This window comes from Rhipicephalus microplus, chromosome 3, assembly GCF_043290135.1.
Source record: "Rhipicephalus microplus isolate Deutch F79 chromosome 3, USDA_Rmic, whole genome shotgun sequence".
Lineage (NCBI taxonomy): Eukaryota > Metazoa > Arthropoda > Arachnida > Ixodida > Ixodidae > Rhipicephalus > Rhipicephalus microplus.
In genome coordinates, this window is record NC_134702.1 from 235,748,361 (window position 1) to 235,762,501 (window position 14,141).

The window sequence follows — 14,141 nt, forward strand, 5'->3', positions numbered from 1 at the left end:
AAACACGTGCGTCTTATTTGGTGCGGTGCACGTTTGTATGTAGCAAAAAATGTCATTTCGTCAGCGTGTGTCTGCATACACTTGCATGCCCTGCAGTACGTGTACATAATTAATGCAGTAAGGACTGCAATGCATAGCCTTGCATGGGACATATATTCCATGCAACCTCAGAGAAATGTTGTTTGTTATGAGCCTACTGTTTATCATTACATTTTTTTTTTTTTTCGTTAAAGTTTCATCTCCATATAAAGCAGCTGTATACAGGCACGAGCTTCAGCAGCTTCCTCGTTGTTCCATTTTAAATAAAAACACCAGGCCTATCCGAATCAATGATCTGTTTGCTATCATTAATGTTATGTGGTCTACGATGTACACAAGGACAGTAGTATACAAAAAATAGGGAGGGAATTGAATGTCCTGCCTGCATGGCTGCGCCGTTTCACAAGATCAGGCGCTGCGCTGTGAAGCTTCCTACCGGCCTGCAGAAATTCAAGGGAGCGTACAATAGCGTGGTTCAAGAGGACTTGTGGGGAATACTTGACACACTGGGTGTAAAAGATGGAGTCACTAATCGTTTAACGGAAATCTATAAAACTAACAAGGTAGCTAAAGTGGGAAAAACAGGTATCCAAGCCCACAGTGGTGAAACGTGGACTTAGGCAGGCGTGCCCACTGTCACCCTTCTTATTCATGATGTACCTACAAGGATTAAAGGCAAGGGGACTTGGCTTCAACCTCTCTTTAGTCAAACAAGGAAAACTCATTGATCAGGCACTACCAGTATTAACCTGCGCAGATGATATAGTGCTAATGGCCGACAACAAGAAAGATTTGCAGAGGTGGATGGACATCTGCGGTAATGAGGGAGGTAGGTTAGATTTTAGATTCAGTTAGGAAAAATCAGTAGTCATGATTTTTAATGATAACAAAGGTAGTGAGCTTAGAACACAGGAAGTCACGCTAGAAATAACAGATAAATACAAATAACTGGGCATATGGATAAGCAATGGGACCGAGCACCTGAGGGAACACGAAATATGCGTGACGACTAAAGATAACAGGAATGCAGCAGTGATGAAAAATAGGGCACTGTGGAATTACAATAGGTATAATGTTGTGAGAGGAATATGGAAAGGGGTCATGGTTCCTGGGCTGACGTTCGGCAATGCGGTCTTGTGCATGAGGTCAGAAGTTCAAGCAAGATTAGAAATTAGGCAACGTGAAATATGTAGGCTTGCTTTAGGAGCTCACGGGAATACACCAAACCAGGGAGTGCAAGGTGGTATGGGATGGACATCATTTGATGGCAGAGAAGCTAGCAGCAAGATAAAATTTGAGAAGCGATTGAGAGAAATGGGGGAGGAGCGTTGGGCTATGAAGGTTTTCAGCTATTTGTACATGAAGAATGTCAATACAAAATGGAGGAAGCGAACCAGGAAATTTACTGGTAAATACTTAGAAAGCAGCAGGTGGCCAAACCAGAAAGAACTATCGGTTAAAAAGGAACTGCAGGAAACGGAGACTGACATGTGGAGAATTGGCATGATTAAGAAGTCCGCACTAGAGATCTATCGAACTTTTAAGCAGGAAATTGCCAAAGAAAGAATCTATGATAATACTCAGGGTAGTTCTCTACTGTTTGAGGCCAGGACGGGAGTATTGCGAACCAAGACATATCGGGCCAAATATGAAGAGGTAGACACAATATGCAGTGCGTGCGAAGAGAAAGAAAAAACTGCCGAACACTTGACAATGCTCTGTAAAGGGCTTCACCTTATAGTTCAAGATGATGGCGCAGAGTTTCTTAAAGCACTGGTGTTTAGGACAGGGAGGGCAAAATAGACTTTAAGCGGGTAGACTTAACTAGAAGGAGGTTATCTGATTGGTGGCTCAAGTCAAGGCACGATTGAAAATTAAACCCTTCACTTCAAAGTACCCGTCCAACTTTACTATTTAAAGGGGAAAAAAAAAATCTAGTGGTTAGTTCACTAAGCATTACGGCTAGGTGACGTTAGCCGCCGCCCGATCTAAAGGGTACAGCCACATCCATCCATCTATCCAGCCAAGAATATGCTCTCTGGCTTGTTGCTCCAGGCCTAGTCAGGTAGATTTTCTGGCCTCACCGTTGAATTGTTTGCTCGGGTTGTGGCTTGCAAACATTGCGGTTTTGGGCTTCGTATCATCTTGTTCCGTCATCATGTCCTCCAAGTGGAGGACATGTCGAAGTGTGAGGAGGGAGTACGACAAGGCGCTGATAGAATGAGCTATCAGTCTTACCAGGCAGGCGGTTGAGAGCGCACCGAGGCAGCTGACGCACACCAGCACTATCCGCTTCCTGTATAATACAGGCTAGGGAATTATAGAAACACAGAGCAGAAATCAACTCTTGTGCCTCTCTCATGCACTCACAAGGCGGAACCTGCTTCGAACACTGAGGACCGAGCTAAGCAACACCATGCGTGACGATAAATCATGGTCTCCTATTGCAATAATGATTAAGGCACGCATGCAACTTAAACCATTGTCACGCAAGATGAATTCACAACACCATCGAAGTGAACCCAAGGCACGTGCTGATTATTATGTACGGTACTAGCGCTAAATTCATGCAGACGTTTAGTTGGCGCCGCAGTAGGCCTAGTTGAAGGAATGGCCACAGCTACTGCTGTGATGGAGAACGGGCTTATTAACATCTTCATGTAGATTAAAAGGGCTTACCCCGAAATGGCTGGGAGTGTCACGCTATCCCTAGCAGTGGCACATGCAGTTGCATATTTAACGATTACAGAAATGGCGTACCGATTTCCAAAGCACCTAACAATACTTCCGTCAAGGCGTAGCACCAAACACTTTATCGCACATTTCGGCAAACATTCCTTTTTCTCCCAATCTGGTGGCTAGGCATGACTACGCCCAAGAATAAGCATGTTATTATGTATGTTGGAGGTATTTTCATCTGATCCCTGAAAAATTATTTCCCTAAACCCATGGAAAAAAGAGAAAATGGAATTCGCACCTGTCATCATATTGCACCCCATCACAGGAATGGGATCAGATTGGCCTGGCGCTCAATACTCCCTTACGCTTAATCAGAGCTCGGTCTGGCACCAGCTCCAGACAAAACCATTTATAATCTCCTGTCTGGTACATCTGTTTTACTCTGCTCTTTCTCAACCAGAGTGCACCATGTACCTGTGGTTCACCCCTGGTGGATCTTTTTCACTGTTTGTGAATTGCACACAAAGCCCTTACTGGTAGATCCTATTCCCAATTCTTCACTATTCTCATGGGAGGCCACTCTTTGGGCAGCTTACATCACGACATGTGCGTGTCATGATGTCAGTGCCGTCTTTTTCAGAGTCGGCGCCGTCTTTTCTTTCTCTTTTGCTCCTTCCCTGTCCTGTGTTTCTGGTGTTGCGCTGCAAACAAGTGAAGATGTTAAAGAACACCAGATGTTCAAAATTTGCTTCTCATTAATATATCGTGGTTTTGGGAATCAAAACCCCAGATATATTGAAAGAAGATGCAAGAAAAGGGAAGGATGATATTGGAAACTGGCAAAAAAGGGATGACAGACTTCTTAAGCTATGCTGCCATTGAGATTTTCAGCTGTTCACGCAATTCTCACACGTGGCTTTGATGCAGCTATGCACATATCACACAAGCATGCTGACTGTACAGTTAGTATAACTGCAACCTTCATGTACCGAGCCTTCATGTACCCTCTATGACATTTCAGAACATCTGAGTCAGTGTTAGCATCAAGTTATGTTCTTCATGCTGGGGAACCAGTGTGATGAGTTACCATTTCTACAGAATGAAGCCCTGTCTACCTGGAACAAGCTGCAAGATATATAACTAAACGGCCCTTTTCAGGGCCAGTCAATCTCTGTCCGGCTTGGATGCACCAACTGATTCCCTTTATCATCAACCCTCAATAAAACTAGCAAATGTTTGTACTTGTGCAAGCAGTGTCATTCAATATCTTAGGAAATGCTTGTGAAGCAATTTCAAGGAGAATCATTTTTTTGATCTCATAGTGAGGCATTAGGAACACCTTAGTCACACCAAATGCCATTATTCAATGCGAGGAACAAGAGAAATATTTCACTGGGAACTATGAAGTAAACAAAAAAACAAATGTTTTCAGATACTGCGAGATCATTTCATAAAAAAGCTCAAAAGTTGCTATGTGGGACCACATTTAATCTGTGCAAGCATCGTGTGGTTACAAAATTCTGTACCAAACATAAGTTCAGCTTTCTGGGATTGACCGTGCTGCACAAGCTAGCTCAGTGCATGCACTTCTGTACCCTGCCAGAGTATATTTTTACCACCAGTATGTTGTAACATACTGGTGAAATGGTGATTGCATACTAGGGCACGTCTTGCAGGACCCCAATAAAGTTGTTTCACTTGATCGGTTGGTGTGCTGTAAGCAGAACATTTCCAAGAAAAATCGTATAGTTTGGAGGAGGACTTAAGCAAGGAAAGGTGTAGATAAAACACTGGATTCACTGGCATTATCCTCACCAAGTATAACATTGTTTTTCTGGTGAAGCTTTGTGTCTGAACAGCGAGCAGGATAAGCTGGTAAAAACATGCAAAATGGGAAGTCTAGCACAGCAATCTGTGCAATACTGCTCATTTCATGGAGCATTAATTTCACAGGCTTTGCTCATTGTTAGCGTTAAGCCTATATTATGTCCACTGCAGGGTGGAAGCCCAATCAATGTTCTGTGTCCTGTATGAGCCAATTTCATATTATGGCTGATAATTTCTTGATCTCATTGGAACTAATCACCTGCCACCCTCTGCTACATTTCGTGTGTCCTAATATAAATTAATTGACATTACTGACCTGTCATCCATCTTTTTATCTCATTCCCAACTAATGCATTCATTTTTGATAAACTCTGCTTTCTTCCCATGTCTTAATATTATGCTAGCCTTTTTTCATTTTTCTGAAACATTATCTTTGCTCAGAAGCTAGAAGTTATCAGAAAGAACATAACGACATTCTACCTCCTTAGCATATGGCATCATCAATACAAAAATGTAATAAAAGTGAGAAAACATCGTATCTATATAAGAGGCCCTAAAATACTGCAGGAGTCAACAAATAAACTGGTATTTGTATAAAGGCAGTGACAAAAACTTTGACTACTGTCACTTATTCTGATTCTTGGGACATCTTTTTTAGTACATCATAACACATAATTACACATATACACAATTTACACAGAGGAATTGCCACCACGTGCATTGAGGCCACCCTTTAGAAGTCATGTGAGCACAAGGATGAGGTAAGCCTTAAAAACCAGATTAAAAGACTAAAGGATGCTGGATATCCCAACAGCACCATCACACCCGTGTGCTAAACCCTCCTGCAGAAAGTCAAGTTAAACAAAACAGGACCAAAATAAAAACAGAATGACCAAAGATCTTTGCATGCTATACCGTACGTACATAAGATGTTTCACAATATAAGAAAATAGCGAGCCGATATGATTTTATCTTGTTATTTGCCATCCCTTGCAAGTTTTCAAAAGTGTGTGTACTAAAAAGCAATAGAAATAGCCATTATTTCACCATTCGTCACGAGAATAGGTATACTGAATGCTAATATAATGTTGTGTATGAGATACTATTGACACGTGGAAACGTAAACATAAGACAAACTGGACAATGCCCCAATGTTTGAGCAAGACAGCATGCTTAAAATGTTAAGAATGGCTATGGTAGTCGCATGGCCATACACTGTAAAGAATGTAAGTGCAGTTCTATGTTTCATAAAACACTGTTTTTGAAAAGAGCAAGAACAAGAAATGAAAGAGAGACTGTGAAAGCATTTTCTTGTCAGGAAGGCCATGGATCAGTGCATCAGTATACCTTCACTCATCCATTCAGAGAGAGAGTATTCTTTTCTCAGTTAAGATTATATTATCATGGTCTCACATGTGTCGTTGTGCATGAGCACTGTTCTTGTACTCTGTAAAAAAGTGGGCGTAGTACCTTCAATAAAATTTAGTTGGCAGTCAGCGCTCTTTCCTGTCCTTTTTGTCTCTTCCTGAACTTCTCTCACTGTTACTAGAACACAACCACGATGAACCAACTTGCCCAGATTAAGCTATTGTTGACGAAAAGTCAGAGCATGAAAATACTTCAGGGGCTCAGAACCTCCTCACTACCCGTCTAGTTACGGCCCTGGTCTATGTGTTCCGAGAGTGAAGCACTAGTGGAGCTATCTAACTACCTAACGGTGAGGAGGGTTTGTGTATACTCGAGCTTGTTTCATGACATGGTGAGAGGTGGCAGGTTGTTGAAATAATATGCTGTGTGGGAGGTCAAGATTTTGATTGAGAACGCTGAGTATGAGCCAGTGACATTAGGCGTTCAAGACTTTTTGCGATATTCACTCTAGCATAGGACCTTGGTTGGTGGTTGACGTGTGCATTTGATCACATTGTAGTCTTCCATCATAATTTTTTTGCCACTTGGCGTCGACGCTCTTGAGTTGTACCAAAGTAATTAAGCATCCAGGTACAAGTATCTTCTGTCAGTGTTTCAATGAAGAGCTGAATATGAGTAATAGCTTCCATCGATACTTCTGGCATTGGTGTATGCACATTTCTTTTGAAGTTCTCTTGTAAAAAAGGCATTAAAGGTATGTTTTTGTGACTTTTTAGTGTTTGCCAGAACTGCTGGTGTGTCCGAACGGCTCTTCGATTGGTTGTGGTGTTGTCTTGTTCAGGGCCACAGAGCTTTCAGTCTTTTTTTATATTTGCCTTCACAGGAATGCTCTTTGCATGCTTCTTCAGTACTTTGTATTATTCCTAAAGCATTGACTTCCAGATTTTGATTGTGGTGCTTTAATCTAGTGTTCAACTTCACGCTAGCTTCATTTGCACGCAAAGCAAGAACTCAGGAGTATGGTAACTTTTGCTATGGGTTTCCCTTCTTCAGTCTACTGTATTTTTGCCTGTGTTGTCTAAGCGCTGACAGCCTCGTGCGACAGCTTTTTTTTTTTGTGCACTTATTGGGTGCCAATGACTTATTTGCCTCCTCAGCTAAAGACTTTTTGTATTATAAGAGAAAGCTCTGTCTGTATTGCTTCGGTCATTTGCTGATGGTGTATCTTCAGTATCTTTTCTCAGTGTACACTATACTTGAATGGAAGAGCAGCATGACTACCTTCAGCTGTTAGCAGGCTTTTAGCTGCTGTAATACTGATTCATGCTCCTTTCTCGGGCGTTCTATTTTGGATGGTTGGCATGTCATTGCTTCTTTTAAACTTTAAAACTGCAGGTGCACCTTTTTCTGGTTACACCTGGTATATTTTTCCAGTGGTTACATATATATATATATATATATATATATATATATATATATATATATATATATATATATATATATATATATATATATATATATATATAATATATTGCTAACTTGAGAAACAAGGCCTCTTTACGTTAGGTGCACATCAGGTGGGAAGAGTACTTCTATTACTTGCCAAGATTGTGGCCCCTTATGGTGGGAATCATAATGCACTGTTGATGTGTCAAATTCACATAGCATAATTCCAAGGCACTTGATCAATATCCAAGGAAGAAAATTGTGTTCTTTTGCGTGAGTTTCAGCAACTCATAGTAATTTGTATGTAAATGAATACTTCATCATTCTTGGCTGTCATGTTTTATGGAAGCACATGTGCTTCGTTGATAACAAAAAAACACGCACGCTCACGCCACTGCAGTGGCGTGAGCGTGCGTGTTTTTTTTTTTTGTTATTAGCGATTTGCCCTACGCATTCACGTTTCTTCTTTTTTTGTGGGTCGTACTTCTCGTATCGCGCAGCCTACCGTTTTGGGCACACGTAAAAAAGTACATAAAAAAGATGCGTTCCACGCCGAAATTCGCCTTCGCAACGAGCTGGGCACCGACAGGGTGCCCTACGACGCCCACACACTCCGCAACACCTTACCAACCGTTCGCTGCGATGTTGTTGGGAATTAATGTGGTCGTTGCATGAATATAGCGCGTGCGTGCGTGCGCACGCGCGTCTGTGTGTTAGATCACGGCAACTGCATATGTTGTATGATTCAGTCACCATAACGCAACTGACGACCCCCGCTCTTCCCACACGTCAAGCAGCAGCAAGTGCCGTTAACCGTACTGTGCTGTGAACGCAAAACAGATTCGAATAGGTCGCGTAGATAGCTAGCCCGACACATGATACGTAAGATTTGCGTCAGATATTCGACGTCTACATGCACGCGTAAGACAGCGGTATCCGCAGCAGCTTCGTCATACGTACGGATAGCACCGCATCGGACGTCACGTCTGACAGAGAAACTTGATCGGTAATTTTTTCTCACTTAAAAAGTATACCTTGCACAACTTCAACCAACGATTATGCATTTCAACGAGCTGTGCATGGTTTAATGATTGATTGATTGATATGTGGGGTTTAACGTCCCAAAACCACCATATTATTATGAGAGACGCCGTAGTGGAGGGCTCCGAAAATTTCGACCACCTGGGGTTCTTTAACGTGCACCCAAATCTGAGCACATGGGCCTACAACATTTCCGCCTCCATCGGAAATGCAGCCGCCGCAGCCGGGATTCAAACGCGACCTGCGGGTCAGCAGCCGAGTACCTTAGCCACTAGACCGTCGCGGCGGGGCATGGTTTATTGACGAAAAGATAGTTCTAATATTGTGCCCGGCACATATATTACTCTCTCTCTAACTTGAAAAATCGGCGCGTGAATTGGGGCCAGAACAGCGCCAAGAAGCAGCACACGCAGAAATTGGCTCATATTCTAATATTATGACATCGTGATGTTGACTTTTCAGCTGACGCCGGCAATAACGTTCAAACGGCGGGCCAATGATGCCGGTCTTATTGGATGGCTCCGCCCATATTGGCTGCTACTTGTACAACCTGGCCCGATGTGGCCGTTCTAATAGGCCGGCACAGCCTATATGGGCGGAAAGTTCTGAAAGCTGGCCCAATATAACCAATCTAATAGACTGGCACAGCCATCATTGGCGGAATGTTGTTAATGCTGGTCCAACATAGCCGTTCTATTCGGCTGGCAGAACCAATATTGGGGGTACGTTGTCAACGCTGGTCCAACGTCGCCGTTCTATTTGGCTGGCATAGCCAATCTTGGCGGTACGTTGTGAAAACTGGGCCGTTCATGGGCCAGGCAATGCCGATCTATCCCCAATATTGGGCCAACCTTCTGTGCTGCCTGGGAACCTGTGCGACCTTCCACCGCCCCGTTTCCAGCTACACAGCAGCATGCCGGAAATGCTTGGCGCACAGCTGACAACTGGCCGATATGTTACTTTTGCGGAATTACAGGTCACGTTGCATGTCTTTGTCGTCGGCGCTTCGCAGTTAACGCACCAAAATACCCTGACTACTCGTTCCAGCCTCCATACCACGCGCCTCAAGTGCCACCTGAAGTTCACGAACGCGATGCGCAAGCTGCTTCCGGCACCCGAACCTCCGCTTCTCGACGTTCTACTTCCCGCTCGCCTTCCCCTTCAACAAGTCGTCGTTCTGTATCGCCTATGCGTCGACGACCCACCTGCATTGAGACGGAAAACTAACTGCCGCAGCTTCGGATGCATGAACTGCGTCATTGTCTAATGGTTTAAGTCCTCGCCTGTCTCCCGCCAATCGTATCGATGTGATCGTCGAAGCTGTACGAACACTTGCACTCATCGATACCGGTGCCGCAATATCAGTGATTAGTCAATGACTCTGCTGCTCTCTTCATAGAGTGACGATGCTTTCTCCCGCGGTTTCTTTTAGCACTGCGAGCGCCTAACAAATTGAACCCGTCGCGGTATGTACAGCAAAAGTGGTTATTGGAGATTTGTTGTACATCATTGAATTTCACGTGTTGGCTTCATGTTTCCGCGATGTCATCCTAGGATGGGATTGCTTATCACGTCATCACGCCGTCGTGGACTGCGCTCGGGCCGAAGTGGAGCTGTTACCGTTTTGTGATGAGCCTTCTGTTGATGCGGCCGTATCTAATGTGGCTAACATTGCCGTCGCGACGGACATGGACCTTCCTCCTTTCAGCGCCCAGTTTGTCCCTGCCTGCTGCGCTTCACTTTCTGATGCTACCGTCACATTCACGCCATCTGAGATCTTCGGTAGCCGCCACCACACATCGCTGCCATTCGCTGTTCTTGCGCTTTGTCAAGACACTACCGGAATATTTATTTCCAATCCCAACTCATGCCCCCTCAATTTGCGCCGCAACGAGACGCTCGGCCACAATCAGCTTATCGATGAAGGTACTATCGTGCCTGCCAATTTCTTCGACACCAAGCCGAATATGGGGCTGAACGTGCTGGTTCCTCACTTTGCCTCGAACAGCGTGTCGTCCGATGTATTTCACTGTTCTATTGACAGCCATCTTGCCCCGGCTCGACGAGAGCAGCTTGTTACCGTGTTGCACGAATTCAGATGTTCGTTTGACTTTCCCCAAGTGGTGCTAGGAAGAACGAACACCGTTGTGCACACAATTGACCCAGGGAAGAGTACTCCTTTGCACCATCGTCCCTACCGTGTGTCCCCGGTGGAACGTAGCGTAATTGCAGAACAAGTAGATGACAAGCTACAACGTGGAGTCATCAAGCCTTCTTGTAGTCCTTGGTGTTCCCCAGTTGTACTCGTCAAAAAAAGAAAGGATGGTTCGATCCAGTTTTGCATAGACTACAGGCGCCTAAACAACATTACGAGGAAAGATGTTTACCCTCCTCCCCACTCTCGATTGTCTCCAAGGTGCTGAATTCTTTTCCTCGCTTGACCTTCGCTCTGGTTATTGGCAGGTCCCAATGGCTGAGTCTGATCGTCCAAAAACCGCGTTCGTCCCACCGGATGGTCTTTATGAATTTACCGTAATGCCATTCGGACTCTGCGATGCACCCGCCACATTGAAGCGTATGATGGACAGCATTTTACGCGGTCTCAAGTGGAACATATGCTTGTGCTATCTTGATAACGTTGTGGTCTTTTCACCCGATTTCACTTCGCATCTCACTCGTCTGCGTAAGATTCTACAGTGCCTTACAAACGCCAGGCTTCAGCTCAACCTGAAGAAATGTCACTTCGTGGCGAAACAACTCACCATACTTGGTCATATCGTCTCGAAAGCCGGCATCCTTCCCGACCCTGACAAGCTTCGTGTTGTTGCCGAATTTCCTAAGCCGAATACAGTTAAAGAACTACGGTGCTTTGTTGGAAGGCCTGTGCTCCTATTTTCGTCGGTTTGTCCAAAACTATGCTTCCATCATCGCTCCGCTCACCAAACTCCTTGCTTGCCCTGCAGATCTTTCGAATTGGACAGCTGCCTTTGACAAATCCTTCGCAACACTGCGCCAACTCCCTACCTCACCACCTGTACTGCACCATTACAACGGTACTGTGCCGACCGAAGTACACACGGATGCAAGTGGCGTCGGCCTTGGTACAGTACTCACACAACGCAAACCAGGTTTTACGGAGTATGTGGTCGCCTATGCCAGCCGCGCCCTCACTAAGGCAGAAGCCAACAAATCTGTCACGGAAAAAGAGTGCCTGGCGATTGTGTGGGCGTTAAACAAGTTTCGCCCCTATTTGTACGGCCAAACGGTTGATGTGGTAAATGACCATCACGCACGCTGTTGGTTGGCTTCACTGAAAGATCAATCTGGCCGCCTCAGACGTTGGGCACTACGCCTCCAGGAATTCGACATACGCGTCGTCTACCGATCGGGGCGAAAGCACTCTGACGCAGATGCGCTTTCACGATCACCCGTGAAATCTTATAATACGGAAAAACCAGCCCCTGACCTTCCTCTCTCTGCCGTAAACGTCACAGACATGCCATCCGAGCAGCGGAAGGACCCTTGGATTGTCTCGCTCTTGAATATTGTCACGTTAAAGAGACAGGAGACGTTTTTAAGGCGTCCTCACAAAAGTCCGAAGAGCGGTCGGCTCAGCGCAGCCAAAAACAGAACAATGGCACGAGGGGAACTGCCACTTCGTCTGCCTCTTTTGCGCTGGCAGATCAAGCGCGCGGCACTGCCCCTCCTCCCTGAAGAGCATCGCCTCGATGCTAAACGAAGCGTGTATCGTAAAAAAAACATTGTCACAGTGTGTGGTACGGTTTTAACCGCACCACGTGCACAATCTCGGGTCGTAGCTGTCGGCGTCGGGGTGGTTGGCTTCCGTCCGGAAGGACTTCGTAATTGACGTCGCTCACTTGTCGTAGCACTTTGTACGGGCCAAAATACCGACTGAGAAGCTTCTCAGAGAGACCTTTGCAGCGCACAGGGGTCCAAACCAACACCTGGTCACCTGGTTTATAATCGACTTGTCTGTGGCAGCGGTTGTAGCGCTGTGCATCGACGCCTTGTTGTTTCTTGATGTTTACGCGGGCTAGTTGACGTGCTTCCTCGGCTCGTTGCACGAAACACTCAGCATCTTCGTCGAGATTCTCGATGTTGTCAATGTCGCATGGGAGCATTGCGTCCAACATCGTCTGAACGTCCCGACCGTATAGAAGACGAAACGGAGTGAATCGTGTGGTCTCTTGCGTAGCGGTATTATACGCGAATGTTACGTAAGGCAGTATTTCATCCCACGTCTTGTGCTGTACGTCTATGTACATAGACAGCATATCAGTCATCGTTTTGTTAAGCCGCTCGGTCAGTCCATTTGTCTGAGGGTGATACGCTGTTGTCTTGCGATGCGTGGAGTAACTTAACTGAAAAACTTGTTCAAGGAGCCTTGCTGTAAACGCTGTTCCTCGGTCTGTGATGACACAGGATGGAGCACCGTGGCGTAATACAATTCTCTCGATGAAAAACTGAGCAACTTCACAAGCCGTGCTTTTAGGAAGCGCCTTAGTTTCAGCATAGCGGGTTAGATAATCTGTAGCGACGATTATCCACTTGTTGCCGGAAGATGACAAGGGAAACGGACCCAGGAGGTCCATGCCGACTTGATCGAAGGGTGTTCTGGGTGGCTCGATAGGGTGAAGTAATCCCGCAGGCTTAACAGATGGGGATTTTCGGCGCTGGCATTCGCGGCAGGCTTGAACGTACTGTTTAACGCAAGCGGCAAGTTTCGGCCAGTAGTAAGACTTTCGTACCCTAGCGATGGTTCGGGTGATGCCCAGATGGCCCGATGGAGGCTCGTTGTGGCAGGCAAATAGAATTTCCTCACGCAGCTCTGCGGGGACGACCAACAGGTAAGTTTTGTTGCTGGCGGCTGCGTTCTTCTTGTACAACACGCCCTGTCGTAAGCAGAAGGATGACAATCCGCGAGTTATATGCTGGGGCAGTGATACGTTGCGGCCCTCTAGATGTTCAATGATAGGTCGCAATTGAGAATCTGCTCGCTGCCGTAAAGCCAAGTCTGTTACGCTTACGGAGCCAAGGAAAGGGCAGTCCTCTTCGAAGCTCTGAGCGGCAGGCTCAACTGGCGCGCGTGACAACGTGTCCGCATCTTCGTGTGCACGACCGGACTTGTACACGATAGTGACGTCGTACTCCTGCAGACGTAGGCTCCACCTTGCCAGTCGTCCGGAGGGGTCTCTGAGGTTCGCAAGCCAGCACAGCGAGTGATGATCCGTCACTACTCTGAATGGACGGCCGTAAAGGTAAGGTCGAAACTTAGCAATTGCCCACACGACAGCAAGGCACTCCTTCTCCGTGGTACTGTAGTTTGACTCCGGGCGTGTTAGGGTTCGGCTTGCGTAGGCGATAACCTTTTCAGTTCCCTCCTGCCGTTGGACGAGTACCGCGCCCAGACCGACGTTACTGGCGTCGGTATGAATTTCTGTTTCGGCTTCCTCGTCGAAATGTCCAAGAACAGGTGGTGATGCCAGGCGAAGCCGAAGCTCTGTGAATGCTGATTCTTGTTCAGCACTCCAAACGAACGGCGTATCGTCTCTAGTGAGTCTAGTTAATGGTTCGGCAATTTTCGAAAAATTGCCTATAAAGCGCCGGTAGTACGCGCATAGACCAAGAAACCGCCGCACACTTTTCTTATCGGCAGGAGTCGGGAAGGCTGCGACAGCGGCGGTTTTCTCAGGGTCAGGACGGACGCCTTCTGCGCTTAC

General features: G+C 45.9%; 1 protein-coding gene across 1 annotated transcript in view; it reads right to left on the reverse strand.

Moving 5' to 3' along the window:
- The window catches only part of LOC142803169 (neprilysin-1-like), an 85,227-nt gene that overhangs the window by 30,564 nt on the left and 40,522 nt on the right, over positions 1-14,141 (reverse strand). The window lies entirely within an intron of this gene.